Source organism: Macrobrachium nipponense, chromosome 13, assembly GCF_015104395.2.
Source record: "Macrobrachium nipponense isolate FS-2020 chromosome 13, ASM1510439v2, whole genome shotgun sequence".
NCBI lineage: Eukaryota > Metazoa > Arthropoda > Malacostraca > Decapoda > Palaemonidae > Macrobrachium > Macrobrachium nipponense.
In genome coordinates, this window is record NC_087206.1 from 94,492,954 (window position 1) to 94,500,453 (window position 7,500).

General features: G+C 34.0%; 1 protein-coding gene across 1 annotated transcript in view; it reads right to left on the reverse strand.

Annotated features, from left to right (window-relative positions):
* The window catches only part of LOC135225393 (uncharacterized), a 208,047-nt gene that overhangs the window by 79,216 nt on the left and 121,331 nt on the right, over positions 1-7,500 (reverse strand). The window lies entirely within an intron of this gene.

The window sequence follows — 7,500 nt, forward strand, 5'->3', positions numbered from 1 at the left end:
TATATATATATATAGGTATATATATATATATATATATATATATATATATAATATATATATATATATATATATATATATATATATATATACACACACACACATATATATATATATATATATATATATATATATATATAATATATATATATATATATATATATTATATACATACACACACACACACACACACACACACACACACACACACACACATATATATATATATAATATATATAATATATATATATATATATATATATATATATATATATATATATAAAGGCCTGTTGAAAGACCCTCACTAAGTCTGGGATGGATGGAGTCTTCATGGCACATCGATCCAAGATCATCTCAATGCTTTCCTCCACTAATAGGCTGGTGATCAGAGACAACAGCTTACGAGATAAGGAACTGTGCAAGAAAGAGACTCTGAGGTGTGGAGATGATTAGAGGATATGAATCTTTAGGAGGATCCTCTTCTGTGTTTTGAACAAGCTGTAGTCAGAATGTGTACCTATACTCTGGTTTTTTCCAGCTGTCCTCCCGCCTGTGGTGTTTGCGTATGGTAACACTGCGTCCCGGGCTCTAGATAGTTACATTCAGCTTACATTCAACAATTATATAAAAGTCCTATTTTGAATATTAACGGTGTAATTCGAATACTGTAAATTATTAAAACACTTTTCAATTGCAAATAAACACCCAGATATCCTTTTATTTACCTAAAACTTACTCACAGCGTAACTATTTAAAGCCAGGGACGCAGTGTTACCATACGAAAACACCACAGGCGGATGGACAGATGGAAAAAAAAAAACAGAGTATAGATAATGATCAGGTCTTAGGGTTACCTTACCAATCAAGTTTTATTGTATGCAAATACACTGCTTGAAAGTCTCTTGTAATGTGAGGAAGGTAAATTCCTTTCGCCCCCTTTAGACAGTAGTAATGCTATCAGTATTTAAGTTTGCCTTAACTGTGTTGAGTTTGCTCTGGTAATCTTTGGTAAGGCTGAAGATGAGCGCTGCTGAAGATATCACCATGGTGATATCTTCAGTTCTTCCGAGGCAACTCACAGTGTCATGTCACCTTTATGGCATAATGGAAATCTGCTTGTTACCTTCGTCCTAGGGGCATTTGACTGGATTGAGGGGATTTATGGAGTCAATCAACGCGGTCGTGCCCTTAGATCCTATCCACTTTTATCCTAACCATTGTTGTGGTCAGGTAATTCCTGAGATTACATTTATTAATTATCTAGTTATGGTAATTATAGTAAGGGTTACGACTCATCTGGATAAAAGCCTCTTTGTCATTAAAGGCAATAGGTTTCCTAAGAATATTCTGATCCCTTTGCTTGTAGTCCTCTTACTGACAACAGCAAATGTAGTGTTCAACTGGAAGCTGTTTACCAGGTTCCTCAAAAGCTTGACTGAGATTTAGCACGTGCCAGTTTAGTTTGTGGAGACCAGTTTCATATTTATTGGGAACCTATGAAACTTGAAATCGATTCTGCAGGCTATAGAAGTTACATACATTACTACTAAGCTGAATGCCATTACAGATACAATCTTTCTCTGACACATAAATTAAACACTTCCCATTTCATTATTCCTCCATACCCTTAATATTCCCTTTTTTACATAGCTGATCAACTTGTACTTTTCATTTTCTCATAAATAAGTTAAGTATATCTTAGATTAACCAGACAACTGAGCTGAATAACAGATCTAGGGCTGGCAAGGAGGGTTAGATTTTCATTAACGTGGCTAGGAACCAACTGGTTATTTAGTAACGGGACCTACAGCTTACTGTGGGATGCCAGCCCCATTTTATCTAGAAATCAATTTCTAAACTTCAGAAATAAATTTCTCTGGTTCCGTATTGGCGGCAGCGGGAAACGAACCAGGGCTATCAGATTGATAGGCAAATACGCAACCCAGTAGTCCAATGAGAAACTTAATTTTACTCGTAAACACCAAACCTTATCAATAGTCAGATGAGTTTCTATCTCATCATTCTTATCCCTTAAATTTCTTACCACTCTTATTCTATGTATATTAAGATAAGAAATTCCACATCAGTTCCATTCTCATGAAGCGTCTACTCGTAAAAGTGTCTTCTTAGGGTGCATCCATACTGCAGTAAAAATATGTCATAATCGCACATCGGCTACTTACCATACATACGTCACAAACAACTGAATGAAGTTCAACAACTTACTGTAGTATTTATCCAGTACTTTACATAATTATGCAGCATTTGGCATTAACATATATATATATATAATATATATATATATATATATATATATATATATATATATATATATATATATATATATATATATATGATAAAGAAGATCAAGGGCAGGAACATGAAGAAATTCACATTATGCTTTAATCCTACATTTCGTGACAACATCGCCACATCTTCAGGGATGTTTTTACAAAATAAAGTATATGTTAACATAAAATAAGAGCTGATCACAAGATCCAATAGTTAAAAAGTTAAAACAGTTTAATGGTAAAATTACAACTCTCACACTGAAATTACATGCACATTGATTAAAACAGACCAGAAGTACCAAACAACTTACAAATGACGAGAAGAACATTTAAAAATTTCAGCTAAATTACAAAAACATAAAAGTAATAACAAAATATCATAAAAAGTAAAAGTCATATATTCACAAAACCACAGCCAAAATCAGCTCAATACTTAACCAACCTTTCAGCATCAAAGATAAAAACACACAGGGTTAGATAATTTACACCGAGTTCTGTAACTAACGCCCTGATGGGAATCGGCCCTGACCCTGAGAAGACGCCGGGTAGATCCCACATATTTTCCCAGATTACATCTGGGACAAGTGTATTCATAAACGACACCCGACGTCATCACTATTTACCAAACACCTTATATAAGGAAGCACACCATTAAATGTAAAGCTACAGTCAAATACGAAGATTTTAAAATTATTGGCCAACTCATAAATGACACCCGACGTCATCACTATTTACCAAACACCTTATATAAGGAACCACACTATTAAAGGTAAAGCTACAGTCAAATACCAAGATTTTAAAATTATTGGAAACTCTGAACATCAAACTATGAGTTCCAACTTTAAACAACCATTCCCCTGCTGTTCCATTGTTTTTAGCCTAATTATTCTTACATTCCTTGTTCCACTTGACGTAGTTTACTTTTAGTGTGTTTTTATCTTTGATGTTGAAAGGTTGGTTAAGTATTCAGCTGTTTTTGGCTGTAGTTTTGTGAATATATGACTTTTACTTTTTATGATATTTGTTATTACTTTTATGTTGTGTAATTTTGCTGAAATTTTTAAATGTTCTTCTCGTCATTTGCAAGTTGTTTGGTACTTCTGGTCTGTTTTAATCAAGTGTGCATGTAATTTCAGTGTGAGAGTTGTAATTTTACCATTAAACTGTTTTAACTTTTTAACTATTGGATCTTGTGATCAGCTCTTATTTTATGTTAACATATTATACTTTATTTTGTAGAAAAATCCCTGAAGATGTGGCGATGTTGTCACGAAACGTAGGATTAAAGCATAATGTGAATCTCTTCGTGCTTCTGCCCTTGATCTTCTCTATCATGTGAATAAACGCCCTGAACATCTGACCTGTGTGATATATATATATAAATATATATATATATATACATATATATATATTATATATATATATATATATATATATATATATATATATATATATATATAATATATATATATATACAGGGTGTTTCGAAATTAGAGCTCCCTTCTGCAGCATAAACTAAAATGGATATGAACAGAAACAAAAGTCATTCAGTACAGGTATTTATTTAAGTTTCTCTCTGAGTAATTAATATTTTAAGTGGCCTCCATCTGCCTGTACCACAGCCTGCATTCTTGAGGGGTATAATTTCAGCAAATCGTAAAAAAGCTGAGACTCAAACTCCATTTCCCTTAGCACTTTGGTCACCTCTCTTTGCAAGTCGTCGAGGCTTGGTATACCATCATGGTTCACTGTGCGTGCTTCAACACGATTATTTAAGATACTACCAATGTTTTCACACACATTAAGGTCAGGGGAGTTACCTGGAAATTCACTTGACGAGAAGAAATCAATAACACTGTTTCGTAGCAGCTCCTGTGTCTGAAGAGCTTGAAACACAGTTTCTCTGAAGTATTCATCATGCCATGACTGTCCTTTTTCTTTAATGATCCACATTAACCGTTTGGCAGTGAAACAGAGAGAAATTCCCAAACATTCAGGAAATTTCACGACTTGGCTATAGCACATGTCATCTTTGATATCCTCCTGGTTTGCAGTCCCAATGATGTCATTTTTATGATTTGGCTTCCTAACTGTGTAAATGAAGAATTCATCTGATGCGGCAACATGGAGAAAGTAGCTTCATCCCAATCTTTAAGTGATGTTGGGCTTGCTGATAACATGAAATGGCTTGATACCAGATTTTTTCAATTCACGATATACAGCACTATATCTTCTCTTCTTTCCCCTTTTTGCTTCTAGTTCAAGCACCAATTTGCGTAAAGTTTTTCTTGGTCCACCCACTGCCTCAGCTATGTTGTCTTTTGACTCCTGAGGAAGGACTTCAGGCCTTCCAAGATTCTCACTCTTTTCGCGATGAGTCATATTGATTTTTGTTCCAGTTCCTTTTAACAAAGGATTCATCTCTTTTAATGAATTTAGCCATCCAGGAACGTGAAATGAAGGATGCGCTGGCATCCCTGCCTCTCTGAAGGTTATAGCCCGGATTCGGTCAATCCATTTGATTTCCTCCGAGTCGTTAGCCATGGCTGTATCTAACTCCGTCACTCAGTCTGAAAATACAAGAAATGTAAAATGAAAAATAGCTTAATAGAAACTTAAGATAATATACTTTGAGATAGGCTATAGCAGAAAACTTCATAACTTTCCATTTGTTCTGAGGAGGGACCTTTAATTTCGAAACACCCGGTGTATGTATATATTATATATATATATATATATATATATATATATATATATATATATATATATATATATATATATATATATATATATATATATATATATATATATATATATATATATATATATATATATATATATATATATATATATATATATATATATATATATATATATATATATACTATATATATATATATATATATATATATATATATATATATATATATATATATATATATATATATATATTATATATATATATATATATATATGTATGTATGTATGTATGTATGTATGTATGTGTGTTTGTGGCCTTAACGTGTACATACGTGAATACAACCCCAGTCAAATGTAATAGATGTGAATAATCCTGAAGGCCTTTATAATACTGTTCCCTCCAAGGCCTGACAAAAAAAACTTTATGACAAATTAAGAAACATTGCAAATACCAATTAATTCACCGGTCAACTAAAATGAAGCCAGTTTCTTATCATAAATTGTTGAATAAATGTTTGGAAACCGAAACTGAACTGGACGTTGATGCAACATTGTTTAATCCTTTTGCAAATGTAAGCTGCTTTGTCCTCCCCAAGAGTCAACAACCATTTGTAGTGTCACTCTTGTTCGCCCAATATGCTAATCAAACAGCGCTTCGGTTGTATCAACCTGGCCAGCCTGGTGCGGCATGCTGTGACATTTACTTCAGGAATGAGATGGCGGTGAAGGCTGCAAGTGAGAGACGGAAACAGACGACGAAGAGAATGCTTCCTGTAGCACTGAGAACAGTGAAAGGAATTTTTGCGCCGAAACTTGATTTACTGAATTCTGAGGATGCCTTCGAAAACTTAATTATTCTGACGAGTAGAATTAGTTTTCATGAGATTTACATATTTCATAATTCAATTTGATTTTTCAACAAGAAGATATTTTAGAAGTCTGTGGCCGCATAAGCGTTTATACAAAAAACATATAACGAGTTGCAGTTCTATTTTAAATGAAGATACGTTGAGTAAGAATGTTCGAAATCTAAAAAGGAGGTAGACGCTTGGAAATATAATTTGGCTTGTTTTTTCTTCCAAGAATTACAACAAACATAAAGGATACGTTACTTATAAGTTAGATTCCTTATTTAACATATTAGGTTTAAAAGTCGAAGATCTTAGAATTTGACATATGGAATAATAAAGATGTAAGCAGTAAGTATGTTAAAAAGTAAATATCAAATTTAGGCGTTAAAGAAGACAATATCTTTCTTCATCAAAAACTTACTAAATTTTCACAACTAGCAAGTTATCTACTTGGAAGTTATTTCTTTAAAGAATACTATCAAGTCTTCTGTGCTTTCTATTCATACCCTATTTTATCCTTGTTTGAAAACCAAGTTATGTCATGCACAATAATGTAAGAAGGAAATAAAGAAAAATCTAAATAGAAGTCCGTGGGAATGTTTGATTGACTTGCTTGTGATTTTCTAAGGACGCTGTAATTTGTTTCCACTGTTAGTTGTTCTGATTAAAAACAATAAACAATTGAAAATTAAACCTTCACTTTCTAAGGAAAGCCAGGTACTCAACAAATACATTGCATTTATTGTAATTTCCTTCCAGACACTAAAGCACAGCGTAAACAACAAACCCTCTCCAACTACTATAGCCATTCTTGTATGCATTATCAACTGAATTTGATTTATCTTATCAAAAATGTTCTGATTCGGAAGTTTCTGAGAAAATGGGTTTTAAAGAGAAACTAGACGACCGTAACTTTATGTTGAAAATTTTAGGAAGGGTAGGGGTAAGGTAAGTGGAAGGGAGGCAGGGGAAGGGAATTAGAAGGAGAAGGGGAAGGGGAGGGTAGGAAAGGAAAAATAGAAGGTTGGGGAAGGGTAGGGTTGTGGAGAGGAGGGTAGGGGAGGAAAATAGAAGGAGAGGGGAGAAGGGAAGGGTTGGAGAAGGGAGGGTGTGGGAAGGAATAGTGGAAGGGGAGGGGAAAGAGGACAGTTGGGATGGGAGGGGAGGGTAAGGGGAGGAAAAATAGAAACGGAGAGGGAACGGGGAGGGTTGGAGAAGGGATGGAATGGTAGGGAAAGGGAGTGGAAGGAAGAGAGGGAAGAGGAAAAGGATGGAGAAAAGGAGGGGTAAGAAAAGCGGGAATGTCTACGGGGAGAACCAGCCCTGCTTAACTTTCGGTGTGAAAACAAACAAATGTTTCAGTTTTAGTATTAAATATACTGAAATGATTCTGATATTGAGTTTGATCCCTTCTATACCAACGTCAGCTTTAGGATAACATCTACTAATCAAGAGCATTGAGCTGGGTTTTATTGAATTGAAAAGTGTTTATACCTAAATTGAGGACATATTGGATTTACTTGTTTTTGATACTTGATATGGAAGTCAGAATATATATTTATAATTTTGCCATTATTCCATGGGAGAAACAATAGTGTATAATGAAGGCAGTGGGTGACAGCATCATTCTTGAATGTCTTGTAGATTTGATTGGAATCTAT